We start from the raw sequence: 16,630 nt of genomic DNA on the forward strand, positions 1-16,630 counted from the left end.
AAGAGAGTAATATTTTGCAGGAAGCTATGGAAGAAGAAATTGATGGAACTGTGAGCTCATTGGATGAAATAGATGATGAGGAGAGCGAAGAACAAAAGGAGGAAGAGTGGATTAGCTACCCATGCCCACCTTCTAATGAGAGTAACTCTTCAACTCATACATTGTTTAAATTCCCTTCGTGCTTACCGAAGGATGATTGCTATGATGATTACTATGATGATTGTTATGATCAAGTTGATTCTCTTGAAATATCCCTTTCTGTTGATGCTTGCTATGCTTGTGGCCAAGATGCCAATATGAATTATGCTTATGGAGTGAACTTGCTATAGTTCCTTATGTTGAACATGAAATTGTTGTTATTGCACCCACGCATGATAGTCCTATTATCTTTTTGAATTCTCCAACTACACTATATCGGAGAAGTTTGTGCTTATTAAGGATTATATTGATGGGTTGCCTTTTACCGTTGCACATGATGATTTTGATAGATATAATATGCATCTGCTGCAACTCCAACTCCACCTCTCTATGTTTCCAATATGATAGAATTGCAAGAAACTGCTTATACTATGCATTGGCCTTTAATTATTCTTTTATGACATGCCGATGCATAAGAAGAGAGTTAGACTTTATTTTTGCATGACATATGTTATTTTGTGCTCACTACTAAATTACAAATCATTGTTAATTAAAATTGGCTTTGATATACCTTGGGATCCGGGTGGATCCATTACTTGAGCACTATATGCCTAGCTTAATGGCTTTAAAGAAAGCGCTGCCTGGGAGACAACCCGGAAGTTTTAGAGAGTCATTTATTTCTGTTGAGTGCTTTTATATAGTCTAAAAACAAACAAATAAATAGGGGAACCCAAAACTTTTCAAAAAGGAAAGTGAAAGTGAGAAAGACAAGCACTATTGAAGTGGGAGAGCTCCTTGAACTTTGTTCATGCTCACAGAAACTTTGTGAATCTTAATTACAGAAACTTTTCAACAAAAATAATTATTCCCTTGTAAAATTCCAGTGTATTATAAAAATAATGTGCTAAGGTTTGCCTTTAGGATGTTTACAATGCTTGTTGGTTTGTACGGTGCAGGACAGAAACTTTGGCTGTAGTGCGTGATTTTACATTTTGTACTGGAACGTCAAACGGTCCTGATTCTTGTTGCACTGTCTTGCGGTACAAATTGTTTATTTTTCCTAATTTTGGTAAATTGTTTGAGGTACCAGAAGTATGGTGAATGTTCAGATTGCTATAGACTGTTCGATTTTTGACAGATTCTGTTTTTGATGCATAGTTTGCTTGTTTTGATGAAACTATCAATTTCTATCAGTGGATTAAGCATGGAAAAGCTATATTAAAGTAGACACAATGCAAAAACAAAATATGAATTTCTTTGAAACAGTACTTAGAGTAGTGATTTGCTTTATTATACTAACGGATCTTACCGGGTTTTCTGTTGAAGTTTTGTGTGGATGAAGTGTTTGATCGAGGAAGTTTCAATATGAGGAAAAGGAAGAGAGGCAAGAGCTCAAGATTGGGGATGCCCAAGGCACCCCAAGTAAATATTCAAGGAGACTCAAGCGTCTAAGCTTGGGGATGCTCCGGAAGGCATCCCCTCTTTCTTCAACAAGTATCGGTATGTTTTCGTATTCGTTTCGTTCATGCGGTATGTGCAAGTCTTGGAGCGTCTTTTGCATTTAGTTTTCATTTTTCTTTTATGCACCATGCTGGTATGAGATAGTCCTTGGTTGATTTATAGAATTCTCATTGCACCTCACTTAAATCTTTTTGAGTACGGCTTTATAGAATGCTTCATGTGCTTCACTTATATCATTTGAAGTTTGGATTGCCGTTTCTCTTCACATAGAAAACCACCATTTGTAGAATTTTCTTTTGCTTCACTTATATTTGTTAGAGAGTGGGCATATCTTTTTTTAGAAAGAATTAAACTCTCTTGCTTCACTTATATCTATTTAGAGAGATGATAGGAATTGGTCATTCACATGGTTAGTCATAAAATCCTACATAAAACTTGTGGATCACTGAATATGATATGTTTGATTCCTTGCAATAGTTTTGTGATATAGTGATGATAATATGTGGGAGGTACTAGTAGATGGTTGTGTTTAGTAAGGATGTTGGTGTTAAGGTTTGTGATTCCCGAAGCATGCACGTATGGTCTACTAATTATGTAACCAAATTGGTGCGCATTGTATTTTCATTGCTTGTCTTTGCGTGAAGGTCGGGGGCGCGCGATGGTTAACTCCTACCAACCTCCCCCCTAGGAGCATGCGCATAGTACTTTGTTTCAAGGGCTAATAATTTTTTGCAATAAGTATGTGAGTTCTTTATGACTAATGTTGAGTCCATGGATTATACGCACTCTCACCCTTCCATCATTGCTAGCCTCTTCGGTACCGTGCATTGCCCTTTCTCACCTCGAGAGTTGGTGCAAACTTCGCCGGTCCATCCAAACCTCGTGATACGATACGCTCTATCACACATAAGCCTCCTTATATCTTCCTCAAAACAGCCACCATACCTACCTATCATGTCATTTCCATAGCCATTCCGAGATATATTGCCATGCAACTTTCATCATCATCATATACATGACTTGAGCATTCATTGTCATATTGCCTTGCATGATCGTAAGATAGCTAGCATGATGTTTTCATGGCTTGTCTGTTTTTTGATGTCATTGCTATGCTAGATCGTTGCACATCCCGGTACCCGCTAGAGGCATTCATATAGAGTCATATCTTTGTTCCAGTATCGAGTTGTAAGTAAATAAAAGTGTGATGATCATGATTATAGAGCATCGCCCCATGAAAAAAAGAAAAGGCCAAAGAAGCCTAAATAAAAAAGGGGGCCAAAGAAGCCCACCCAAAAAAAGAAAAAGAAAAAAAGAAAAAAAGGAAAAAAGAAAAAGAACAGGGACAATGTTACTATCCTTTTTCCACACTTGTGCTTCAAAGTAGCACCATGTTCTTCATATAGAGAGTCTCCTATGTTATCACTTTCATATACTAGTGGGAATTTTTCATTATAGAACTTGGCTTGTATATTCCAACGATGGGCTTCCTCAAATGCCCTAGGTCTTCATGAGCAAGCAAGTTGGATGCACACCCACTTAGTTTCTTTTGTTGAGCTTTCATACAGTTATAGCTCTTAGTGCATGATATGTCTCCAACGTATCTATAATTTTTGATTGCTCCATGCTACTTTATCTACTGTTTTGGACTATATTGGGCTTTATTTTCCACTTCTATATTATTTTTGGGACTAACCTATTAACCGGAGGCCCGACCCAGAATTGCTGTTTTTTGCCTACTTCAGTGTTTCGAAGAAACGGAATATCAAACGGAGTCCAAATGGAATGAAACCTTCGGGAACGTGATTTTCTCACCGAACGTGATCCAAGAGACTTGGACCCTACTCCTAGAAGTAACAGAGGCGGTCACGAGGGTGGGGGGCGCACCCCCCCTAGGGCGCGCCCCCTGCCTCGTGGCCCCCCTGTTGCTCCACCGACGTACTCCTTCCTCCTATATATACCTATGTATCCCCAAACAATCAGAACGGGAGCCAAAAACCTAATTCCACCGCCGCAACGTTCTGTATCCATGAGATCCCATCTTGGGGCCTGTTCCGGAGCACCGTCGGAGGGGGCATCCACCATGGAGGGCTTCTACATCAACACCATAGCCCCTCCGATGAAGTGTGAGTAGTTTACTTCAGACCTTCAGGTCCATAGCTAGTAGCTAGATGGCTTTTTCTCTCTTTTTGGATCTGAAGACAATGTTCTCCCCCTCTCTCGTGGAGATCTATTCGATTTAATCTTCTTTTTGGGGTGTTTTTGTTGAGACTGATGAATTGTGGGTTTATGATCCAGCTTATCTATGAATAATATTTGAATCTTCTCTGAATTCTTTTATGTATGATTGAGTTATCTTTGCAAGTCTCTTCGAATTATTCGTTTGGTTTGGCCAACTAGATTGGTAGTTATTGCAATGGGAGAAGTGTTTAGCTTTGGGTTCAATCTTGCGATGTCCTTTCCCAGTGACAGAAGGGGCAGCAAGGCACGTATTCTATTGTTGCCATCGAGGATAACAAGATGGGGTTTTTATCATATTGCATGAATTTATCCCTCTACATCATGTCATCTTGCTTAAGGGGTTACTCTGTTTTTAAATTAATACTCTAGATGCATGCTGGATAGCGGTCGATGAGTGGAGTAATAGTAATAGATGCAGAATCGTTTCGATCTACTTGTCTTGGATGTGATGCCTATATACATGATCATACCTAGATATACCCATAACTATGCTCAATTCTGTCAATTGCTCAACAATAATTTGTTCACCCACCATAGAATATCTATGCTCTTGAGAGAAGCCACTAGTAAAACCTATGACCCCCGGGTCTATTCTCATCATATCAATCTCTATTACTTTATTACTTGCTTTGTTTTTACTTTTCTTTTTACTTTTCACTTTGCATCTATATACCAAAAATACCAAAAATATTATTTATCATCTTTATCAGATCTCACTCTCGTAAGTGACCGTGAAGGGATTGACAACCCCTAATCGCGTTGGTTGCGAGGAGCTATCGTTTTGTGTAGGTACGAGGGACTTGTGCGTGGTCTCCTACTGGATTGATACCTTAGTTCTAAAAAACTGAGGGAAATACTTACGCTACTTTGCTGCATCATCCTCTCCTCTTCGAGGAAATCCAACGCAGTGCTCAAGAGGTAGCAGTGCATCCGTTGCATGACAATCCCTACTCCTCGCATTGACATAAATTGATGGGCATCTCCATAGCCCTTTGATTAGCCACGTCAATGTGAGACTTTCTCCCTTTTTGTCTTCTCCACATAACCTCCACCATCATATTCTATTCCACCCATAGTTCTATATCCATGGCTCACGCTCATGTATTGCGTGAAAGTTGAAAATGTTTGAGAATACTAAAGTATGAAACAATTGCTTGGCTGACACCGGGACAAGCATGAGGGGTACCTTGTGTTTAGAAAAGGGAGCATACAAGACTATATGATTTTGTAGGGATAACTTTCTGAAGTATGGATATTTTGAAAGATATGATTGTTTGTTGGGATGCCCTAAGTATTATTGTTTTTATGTCAAATGATAGACTATTGCTTTGAATCACTCGTGTTTTAATATTCATGCCATGATTATACTTATGATCAAGATTATGCTAGGTAGCATTCCACATCAAAAATTATTATTTTTATCATTTACCTACTCGAGGACGAGCACAAATTAAGCTTGGGGATGCTGATACGTCTCCGTCATATCTATAATTTTTTATTGTTCCATGCCGATATTACTCAACTTTCATATACTTTGGGCATCATCCCATCCAAGCCCGGTTGCTTCATTTTTCAACTCCATGAATAAAGTATAGTCACTTTTTATTGCATCCCATTTGTTCTTGAATTTATCCTTGGGATACTTCTTTCCCGTTCTTGCTTCCCATTTCTCCAAAACATTCTTCCAACCCTTCTTATTTAAATAACTTATGGGCCTATTCCCATTTTCAACCTCTTCTCTGAATATATCTATGAGTTTCTTCAGATGTGCATCATCCCACACCGCTTTTTCAGTCATCCTTCAATCAAGCAAAATAATTACATATAAATAGATCAATATATATATGTTCTAGGAAGGAATTGTGCAGCAATACTATCATACAATGAACTAAACAGTACACAATCATCCAATGTACAGGAACATACAACAATGTTCAGCTACAGCAATACTAGCAAAAAATTGCCACAATCATCCATTTCATCACTAACAGAAATACTTTTGATATAGGGAGCAGCTACTTCAATCGCCACAATCTCAATCGCTGCAACAGCACGTGTACAGGAGACGGGAGGGGAATGGGGAGTGGGGGAAAGGGAGCAGCTACCTTCAAGACTGGAGGGAAGAGGTCGCGGCGGGGATGTCGGAGACGTCGCCGGCGGCAGCGCGCACGGCGGTGGAGGGCGGCGGCCTTGCTGGTTCCCGCGCGACTTGGAGAGGCGGGGAGGCAGAAGAAGAGCAGCGGAGGAGGGAGGAGGTCGAGGCGGGGAGGCGGAGGCGGAGGCGGCGCCGACAGCTTGGCAAGCGGCGGCGGAGGGGCGGCAGCGGCGCTGGCGGCGGCTAGGAACCCTAGCTGCCGCTGGTGTCGATGGGGATCGAGCAGAGGAGCTGGTTTCAATGAGGCGTCCTCTCGTGGGCTGCCCTTGACCAGCCCGAACCGTTTTCCACTTCGGAGTGGCAACGGTGGGTAAATACATGCCAACTAGCAGGGGATAGCTAAAAATACCAGTCCGAAGTTGGGGTAACGCCCGCTCCGAAATTACAGTACGAAAATCTGGTAGCTTTTACAACTTCTGCTTCTAGTTTTCACCCTTTGGTTAGCTTCTAGCTTTGAAAAGCTAGAAGTTGGCTGAAAAAGCTTAACCAAACACAGCCTTAGCTTTGTTTTTAGAAATGGATGCCACCAACCAACACCCAGACCCCTAAGAAACAGTGGTGGTCTGGTGGAGGCCTGGAGGGTCAAAGGAGAGGCAAAGAGGGGACAACCATAAGCATTGTTATACGTTAGTTACTGTACATTTTTTGGAAATGATAAATCCAGAATGTTCATATTTTGACTATGGCAAACGCGACGTTTTTATGGCAATTTTAGTTGACATGAGGATGGCAATTTTTGTTTACAAGCACGGCAATTATCTGGCAAAAAAATAAACCGAGGGCAAATTTTGCCATGCTTGCCAACTAAACTTGCCATGGTCGCCACAAAAACGTTCGTTTTGCCCTGGCCAAATCTCGAACATTTAGAACTTATCAGTGTCCTTTTTATTTTCTTTTTTTGAGGGAGGGGGGGGGGGTTGTTACTGTGCAACAGTACTGTGTAAAAGATGTCACTAACGTTTGCTCAACGGTCTCTTTCAGATATAAATTTTTTTTGACAGTGCACCCTCTGACCCTCATGCACCTAACAGCCTTGCATGCTAGATCTGCAACTTACATGTTTTACCAATGCAAACCTGAGCTCCAGTTATGAGCTTGCATCAAGGTGATGTGAGCAAAACTGAAATTAAACTGGTCGGTTTTCTAAACGGAATGGAAGTTTGCCCCACTGAATTCTAAAGTAACAATATTGTTTACCCCACTGAATCCTAATGCAAGCCTACAGTAAAATGGTTGATGGAACTTCCCGCGAATTTCTAAGCTAAATAGAGTAACTATTTGTCTTTTGGTTCAGAAGGTAGACAAACCCCAAATTCTTGTAAGGAAACTGAGAAAGTATGTAGACCCAATGCCAGCAAAATACTACTACGTCTGTAAACAAATATAAGATGTTTTAGGTCACTGAAGTAGTGGCCTAAAATGTATTATACTCCCTCCGTTCGGAATTACTCGTCCAAGAAATGAATGTATCTAGATGTATTTTAGTTATAGATACATTCATTTTTATTCATTTTTGTGACAAGTAATTCCGAACGGAGGGAGTATTAGTTTACAGACGGAATAGAAAACAACCAAACACTTGCAGCAACAGGCTATTATCAACAAAATATAAATAGATCTATCACTGCTGGTGATCCGACAGTTTGTGAGTATTAAAAAACAGCTTGCCTGGGGTTTGTCCGAAGTAGGATTGAAGTAAACAAAGTACATGGGAGTGACTGAATGGAACCTTGGCTAACAGTAGAATCTGAGCCAAGCTGCCTAGCTCCTGTATTTCATCTCATCGTGATCGTGATCCCTGATCATCACCGTGCTTCGTGTCTTGATTTCTGTGTAGCGCGTTTATCTTCTCCCGAGACACCCTGCGCACTGGAGTGAGCAGAAGCAGCACTTAGAGAGAGCTTTGCCTTCAGAAATAGATGTCACCCATAATGAAGACAATGGTGCAGGCAGGCTCTCGATTCTGTAGAGCAGCTATGGAGTCACAATGCCAAGTGGATGAACAAAAAAAAAGGCAGCCGAAATGGATGCCACCAAGACACCAATAACCCTAACCATCTTCTCCAACATTAGCAAGCAGAAACAGTGGTGGAGGGGTGAAGGAGAGGCAGAGAGGGGAAGCACAGGCATTGCATGCCTTTATGCGAGTTACTGTGTGGGGTTTGGCATTTAGTGGTACAAATTACTACTGTGCAGTAGTAATGTGTAAAGATGGTGCTCTGTTGAAAAATAGTTTTGGAGCTCGGGCGACAGGGAGCTCGGTATCCCTACCATCCAGCCTCCTCGTTATCCAGACTTCTGCTATATTGGCAGGCTGTATATGGATGTATTTAACCCAATTAGCAAAGTGCATGGACCCACATCACCGCCCAGAACTCTGGAAAGGTGGCTCATATCCCTGACATATTACTCCCTCCGTTCCTAAATATAAGTCTTTGTAGAGATTTTACTATAAACCACATACGAATGTATATAGATGCATTTTGAATGTAGATTCATTCATTTTGTTCCGTATGTAGTCCATAGTGAAATCTCTACAAAGACTTACATTTAGGAACGGAGGAAGTATTTAATAGCTACAGATCAACAACCATGACCAAGAAATGTGCCGTGCCACAAAAATTACCCGATGCATTGAGATGTTGTTTATTAAGGCTGCAATTAAAATTGCCAGTGGCATTTGGACAGCACAAACTAGCAGAATAAACGAAATTAGCAGAGTTCGACATTTCTCATGCACAACTTATTTGGCCATTACAAAAATTATTTTGCACAAAGACACATGACCTGCACAGGAAGAAGTCCAGTTTCAAAAATGATTGTCACTAGATAATCTTATGCATAGATAGTTTGCACTTTAGATGAACAGATCATGATTTTGAAAGAAAAAATGATTGGTAATAATATCTTTCTAGGGAGGAGGATTTACAAGAAAAAATCAGGCAAGAACCATGGAGATAGCTTCCTCCAGAATACTGAACCAAAAAGTTAAATTCAAAAACAAGATACAAAGATTCAAGTGTCAGATCTCATGGCCACAATAATAGAGGTTAAATGCACTCGTGCACAATCCGTAGTAGACACATTGCAAGCATGAAACTAGTATGAACATATCAACCGTTATGCACATCATTCTGAACAAAGAAGTTAAATTCAAAACCAGTATGAGGATTTAATTCACAGCCACATAATACCATTCAGATTTCTGGATACAAGTATGAAACATGCAAATATGGATTCTGCAACTCTGTATTACATTCCTCCACAAAAAGAACAATTCAAGTTCAGTATGTTTAATTCACACAGAAAAATATACAAGAAAACTACAAGAAACCTTTGATCCATGAAAACCATCAATGTTTTCCTCCTGTCCTGGCGGCTGGAACCCTAGCCGCCGCCAGGAGAGCCCAATCTTCCAGCACCGTCCTCCAGCGGCTCCTCTCCACCGGCGACCTCGGTCGTCGGTGGTGAGGGGGTCGCCGGATCCACGTGTGTGGATCATTTTTACTCCCTCGTAGTCTAGATTTTTAGGCTATTTCATCGTCTTTGTTTCGGCGGCGACGATTACAGCGCTGAATAAAGATTCTTCGGATCCTTTGTTGACAAGGCCATCGGTCCTATGGTTGGGGATGGATTTGGAAACCAGTCTGTTCAAGCAAGGATGGTGTGGCGGCGGCGGCATCCTCTTGGTGGACCTGTGTCCTCGGGCTCTGCCGTTGCGACGGCGTTTGCTCCAGCGTCAGCGCAGAGCTTGGGAGGTAGTCCAGGAGCGGACGCAGATTGTGGTCTGCATCGACGACATCTGAAAGACAGAACATGTGCTGGGTTCGTGGTTCATGGATGGCAGGTATGGTTTCCTTCTGCGACGTCTTAGTCGCGGTGGGGTGCCAGATCTGTAGTTCGATGGCATATCCGGGGTGTTGCATCGGCCTGATTCGATCAACGGTAAGGGCTTCACTTTTGGTGAGCCACCTTGGAGGTCTGGAAAGTTGCATATCAGCGATGGAGCCGCGTCAAGCTCGAGTGAGGAGGTGATTCATCATCCTTTTCTTCGGTGGTTGCTGTCGTGGTGCCCGAGACAGGTGAAGGGCGTTGGTGTCAAGCTCAGAGATGTTCTGCTATCTTTACAGTTTTGTCATGTCGGTCCTTACGTGACTTGTACTTTAATCTTTATGATATAAATGAGACACGTATTACCATGCAAAAAAATGAAAACCATCAATCAATTGTTCTATTTGATAGTACAAAAGGCAAAAGAACTCATGAATAGAAACCAACAACATATAACTGATATGGGGATTCAAGATTGGAAAAGAACCAGGCCAAATTAGCAACAGTACAGCCTGGATTTGAACGAAGACCACCTCGCCGAGAGACGAGAGCTGCAGGTAGTGGTGGATCGGTGCAACCGACGGCCATGTCTTCACTTCTCCATTGGTGAAGTGGTTCTTTCCACAGGTCAACATAAGTTTATCCACAAGTTAAACTACTAATAAGAATTTGCTATTACTGATTAGTTGTCTCTCAAACTTACATTTCTTCAGCACAAATCTTTACCATGCTCTATTCCCACTACATTCAAAATCTCTCACCCCCATTATATGCACAATCCAGACAAGTCTGAATCGATTAAACACAACTACCAGCACAATTAACAATATTTAGGTTTTGGCCAGAAGTAGTCGAACCGGACATTTACCTGAAGCAGTCTTTAGCCAAATTAACAAAAAAAAATCCTTTCCGTTGAGAACTACATCAGATTGGCCAAAAAGTTTTGGTTCATTATAACATAAATCATTGAACAAATAACCCAATGATCTCTTGTGGCAAGAAATAATCAAATGTTGATTTTTAGTGTGCATTTTTTTCATTTAATTTTTTAGGGTACATTATTTTCAACAACAATTCTCGCAAAAAAGAATGCTTAATTTCACACAAAGAACTGTTTCAAAATCTGGGCACATGAAAGATCAAGGTTCATGAATGGATAAGCACATGTGCCACACTCCAATGAACTTAATGAACCAAAGAAGCATAAACAAAGAAGAAATCACTACTTGCATGGAGAATCAGTATAGTTTCCTTTCTGTCAGCCTTGGAAAAATTGCAACAGAGAAATCAGGAGAACTCTGTCCTCCACAAAAAAATTGAGTTCCACAATCAATCAATTGAGTTCAGTATGTTTTGCTTTACGCAGAGAAAAAACATAGAGAATTACTAGAAACCTGTGTTCCATGAAAACAATCAATCAATTGGTTTTATGTGCTAGTACAAAAGGCAAAGGATCCATAGATAGAAATCAACTACGTCTAACTGATATGGGAATTGAAGATTAGAAAAGAACCATGCCTAATTAGCAACAGTACAACCTGAATCTGGATGATGACTACCTCACCGAGAGATGGCAGCTGCAGATAATGGTGGATTGCTGCAGCCGGCGGCGATGCCATCAATTCTCCACCGACTCCTCATGCGAGATATGCAACAGATGTCACGGGCGCCCTCAGATCTGGCCGGGAGCACCTCCCATCTTCTCCATGTTACCACCTATCGAGAGATCTGCACCTTGCCGTCGCACGTCAGAGCTACACCGCACGAGAACGTCACCTCGTCGTCGTCGTCATCGCCGTCCGCGTCGGTAGGCACCTCGTGGGCAGAGACGGGGAGAGGGGCGGCGGCGGCGACAGGAATGAGCAAGTTAAAAGGCACCTCCGTAGATGAGTGTGGACGTTCTGGACGCAGCGGCATCTGCGCGTAGCGAAAATGCTAAACCTACGAAAGACTATACGTAAGGTTACGAAACTTTCCAAACTAATCTAAACACCCCCCTGATTTTTAGGGGGTGGGCCCCTCACTCCCCTAAACACCAATCCTATTGTTCCACGTTGGCTGATACGTAAACTTAAGTAGCTCCTTTACGTAAGTGTAGCATTGCTCCTGCGCGCAGATATCTGGCCGCAGGCTGCGTCGAGATGATGTGCGCATTAATAATCGGGGAATGACAAAGGGAAGCATACATCGTCATATACAAAGGAATACTGTGGCCGCGCTGCCTATGTAGGGCTCGTTCCGTGCGGTACGTGTATGACTTAAGCACCAGGCATGCAATACCGTACTGTTTTTACCACGTGGGCCCAATTTGGTTTTCTAGATGTGTGTGATGTGTTGGATCTAAACGCCAACGCTGAGTTTTCCTCTCGTCCCTGGCGGCTGGAACCCTAGCCGCCGCCAGGGGAGGCCGGTCTTCCAACGCCGCTCTCCGGCGGCTCCCCTCCGCCGGCGACCTCGGTCGTCGGTGGTGAGGGGGGTCGCCGGATCGTGTGGATCGTTTTTACTCTCTCGTAGTCTAGGTTTTTAGGTTGTTCATCGTCTTTGCTTCGGCGGTGACGATGACAACGCTGAATAAAGATTTTTCGGATTCTTTCCTAACGAGGCCATCGGTCCTATTGTTGGGGATGGATTTGGAAACCAGTCTGTTCAAGCAAGGATGGTGTGGCGGCGGCGGCATCCTCGTGGTGGACCTGTGTCCTCGAGCTCCGCCGTTACGACGGCGTTTGCTCCAGCGTCGGCGCGAAGCTTGCGAGGTAGTCCAGGAGCAGATGCAGATTGTGGTCTACATCGACGACATCTGGAAGACGGAGCATGTGTTGGGCTCGTGGTTCGTGGATGGCAGATATGGTTTCCTCCTTCGGCGTTTTAGTCGTGGTGGGATGCTAGATCTGGAGTTGGATGGCGTGTCCGGGGTGTTGCTCTGGTCTGATTCGTTCAACGGTAAGGGCTTCACTTTTGGTGAGCCACCTTGGAGGTCCGCAAAGCTGCATATCAGCGATGGAGCCGCGTCGAGCTCGGGTGAGAAGGTGATTCGTCATTCTTTTCTTCGGTGGCTACTGTGGTGGTGCCGGAGGCAGGTGACGTGCGTTGGTGTCAAGCTCAAAGATGTTCTGCTATCTTTTCAGTTTTGTCATGTCGGTCTTTACGTAATTTGTACTTTGTTCTTTATGATATGAATGAGACACGTATTACCATGCAAAAAAAAGATGTGTGTGATGTGCCGGACCTGCTTGATGATCCCGTCTGGATTGCTGGTTCTCCGTGCTGCATTCTCTTTCTGTTCATGATGCTGCATTCTCTTTGTGTTCATGATGACCGGAGTTGATTCAAAGCCTGTGTCTTGCTGGTTGCCCCGTTCTTGATGAACTTCTCCGCCCATCGATTTGATTCAAAGCCTGTCCGTCGACATGTGCCGTGGGGTTAGGCAAAGTGTGGGGAGGTAGTGAGAGCGTGGCAAGAGATGTCATCGAGATCTTACCTTGCTGTGCGCCAGAGCCTGCCTGCGGCGTCGCCGGGAGAGATCGGGAAACCTTCGATGTGGTTTGCAATGGAGCTTGTTTCATCTACAGCGTTGTGGGGGGTGTACTGCATTAAATATGTGCGCAGCTAGACGGGTGGGGTGGTTGGCTTTAACACATCCGCGTGTGAAAGCTCCAGTGCATGGCCACTTGCATGGACGCCAGTGCACGGCTAGCTCTGCACGCGTCGGTGATTGAAGCATGCGTTAGAGCATACTGTCAGCCTGGAGCTTGTCCTTGTTTGAGTCAGAGTGTGTCTCTAAATACGCATATATGTTGCGGCATGAAGTCCAGTGCCAACATACAATCTGAGTAGCACGTTAACTTGTGTGAATCGTGAAGGTCGTCTCGCCGTAGATGCCGCGAGTGCAGATGCCGCTGCGTCAAGACCTGCGTTTCTCCTCCGTAGATGGGCCAAGGCACACACGACTCGATCCATGTTGATCTCCAGTGACCAGCGTAGAAGGGCCAAGGACTATTGTATTCGGTTGCGTATTCGAAAGAAAAAGGTTTTTAGCTCAGATCCCAATTGGCACGAAGGATCGAGATAGCGAGCTCGCTGTCGCTGGAGCTCTCTGGGTTATAATAGCCATACACAAATACTTCCACCATTTGCTCATAGCCATAGGTTCCTTTCAGATACAAAAGAATTTGACAGCGCACCCTCTCATGCACCTAACAACCATGCATGCCAGAACCTATTGCGTTCCAATAATGATTAGATATACCAAAAAGCTTGTATCAATGACCCGCAAAAGAAACAAAAAACTTGTATCAATGTGACTGGTCGATTTTCAAAACGGAACGGAAATTTACCCTGCTGAATTCTGCAGTCACAATGCTGTTGCAGCTTGATCGTTTTTTCCAGAAAACCACAAATGCAAGCCTGGAAAACAATGTTGGACCAAATCTCCCACGTCAGTCTTGAAAGTTGAAACCTGCGTGAAGTCAGATTGAATTGATAAGGAACTAAACGCTCAATTGCATAGTGGTCAGCAGTGAAGAAATAAGTAAACAGACAGTAACAACTGTTTTAGTCTTTCAATTCAGAAAGTATACAACCCCCAATTTCATGCAAGGAAACTAAGAAAGTACAGAGATCCAATGCCAATAAAATACTAATGCACAGACTGGTTGATTGGGATCCGATCTTCATTTCTGATACTTTTAAGCAGAATTTTTGGCCTTGACTTGGTTGTGTTGTGGAACTAAAAGTCAAAGTTGCCTACTGTTCCAGTCTTCTGAACTTACAATGCTGGTGGCGACACTGATTCTATGTTTGGTTGCGAGTGAGAGAACTTCCCGAGTACAAAAAGCACGGGTGCAATTTCCTTGACACATTGGAATCCACGGGGTATAATCCCATCACCATTTGGTGCCTCAGGTGTTAGTGCCCCTGACGAGCAGGACCCACTGGACAGCCACCACACCAACACAACAGCTGCCCAGCGGCCCACACAAGTCAAGCAGCCCAGCCAACGCACCCATGGGCCGGAGTGGGTCAACTGAACCCGCCCGCACGGCTAGTTCTAGGAAGGGCGCACGAGGCCACAGACATCCAGTGGATCAAGGACGAACCGGTGGCTACCTACTTTCCCCTTCCATGAACCCTAGTTCTTCCTCTGTTCTTCTTCCCATTCGAGAGTCACGCTCCTGTAATCGATCTTGTACTAGCTAGTACCTCAGAGAGCAACAATAGATCGATCTTCCTACTCTGTAGCTAACATCTGGTATCAGAGACCAACCACCACCCATCTCCGTTTCGCTCTGGCAAATCTCATCGAGACAAGAGGCTTGCGGCACGCGCGCGAAGCCATGGATCCGAGCGTCTCCGCCTTCTTCACCCGTTTTGAAACTAAGATCGAGGCCGCCATCGACGGCCTGACCAAGGCCCAGCTATCTACGGCGACGAAGATTGACGATCTGCTCTCCTGGCGTCCTGATCTCGAGCGCCAAGTCGCGGATCTGGGCGACGCGGTCACCGCACTGCAACGTGCGCAAGCGCCTCCACTAGCCCGACCTGACGCGGATCCGGTGCCGAAGGGTGCTGACGCGGTGATTCATCCCCAACGGCCCGATGGCCACGGTGAATTCCAGATCAAACGGGGGCCATCGACGGCGTCCCTTACGCCGCCGCCGCCGCTCCCGGCTAATGGTACGACCATGATTCCCATCTCTCCAGTTTTGCTGTCCCCATTCTGGCATGCCAGCCAGATGCTCATTGGTCTTGGCCAAGCGCACCCCTCCATTTCCTTCCCACAGTTCTCGGGCGAGAATCCTAACCTATGTAAAACCCTGTGAGCAGTATTTTTCCATGTTTGGAATTGTGCCTTCATTTTGGGTTCCTATGGCATCTCTGAATTTCTCCGGACCAGCAGCAATATGGCTGCAGTCCATCCAACGCCGTCTAGGTTAGTTCGATTGGGACTCATTCACAGTGTTGCTCTGCACGTGATTCGGCCGTGATCGTCATCAAACTCTCATTTGCCAGTTCTATGTTGTTCGCCAAACCACCACTGTGGCAGATTATATTGAGAGATTAGAGTCTATCATCAATCATTTGAATTCATACTCTGAAACAATTCATCCTTACTACTTTCTCACACATTTTGTCGAGGGCCTAAGAAAGGACATCAGGGCGGTCGTTATGGTGCAACGACCCCTTGATCTGGACACGGTGTGTGCGCTCACGCAACTCTAGGAGGAGGTAGCGGATGGAGCTCGGGGACACCCACCACGACCACCCGACGCGCCTCCAAGGTGTTGGGGAACGTAGTAATTTCAAAAAAATTCCTACACGCACGCAAGATCATGGTGATGCATAGCAATGAGAGGGGAGAGTGTTGTCCACGTACCCTCGTAAATCGTAAGTGGAAGCGTTATGACAACGCGGTTGATGTAGTCGTACGTCTTCACGGTCGACCGATCCAAGTACTGAACGTACGACACCTCCACGATCTGCACATGTTCAGCTCGGTGACGTCCCACGAACTCACGATCCAGTAGAGCTTCGAGGGAGAGTTCCATCAGCACGACGGTGTGATGACGGTGTTGATGAAGTTACCGATGCAGGGCTTTGCCTAAGCAATGCTACGATATGACCGAGGTGGATTATGGTGGAGGGGGGCACCGCACACGGCTAAAGATCAATGATCAACTTGTGTCTCTTGGGTTGCCCCCTGCCCCCGTATATAAAGGAGCTAGGGGGAAGGCGGCTGGCCAGGAGGAGGGCGCGCTAAGGGGGGAGTCCTACTCCCACCGGGAGTAGGACTCCTCCTTTCCTATAGTA

At 44.4% G+C, this 16,630-nt stretch overlaps 1 long non-coding RNA gene across 1 annotated transcript; it reads right to left on the reverse strand.

Annotated features, from left to right (window-relative positions):
• Positions 1-7,538: 7,538 nt before the first annotated feature.
• LOC119302233 lies at positions 7,539-13,377 on the reverse strand. The gene is made up of 3 exons (XR_005147422.1): positions 13,302-13,377; positions 13,050-13,218; positions 7,539-7,861 (listed from the first exon to the last, which is right to left on the reverse strand). It is a non-coding gene; the product is annotated as an uncharacterized LOC119302233 (long non-coding RNA).
• Between the last annotated feature and the right edge of the window lie 3,253 nt (positions 13,378-16,630).

This window comes from Triticum dicoccoides, chromosome 1B, assembly GCF_002162155.2.
Source record: "Triticum dicoccoides isolate Atlit2015 ecotype Zavitan chromosome 1B, WEW_v2.0, whole genome shotgun sequence".
In the NCBI taxonomy this organism is placed as follows: Eukaryota; Viridiplantae; Streptophyta; class Magnoliopsida; order Poales; family Poaceae; genus Triticum; species Triticum dicoccoides.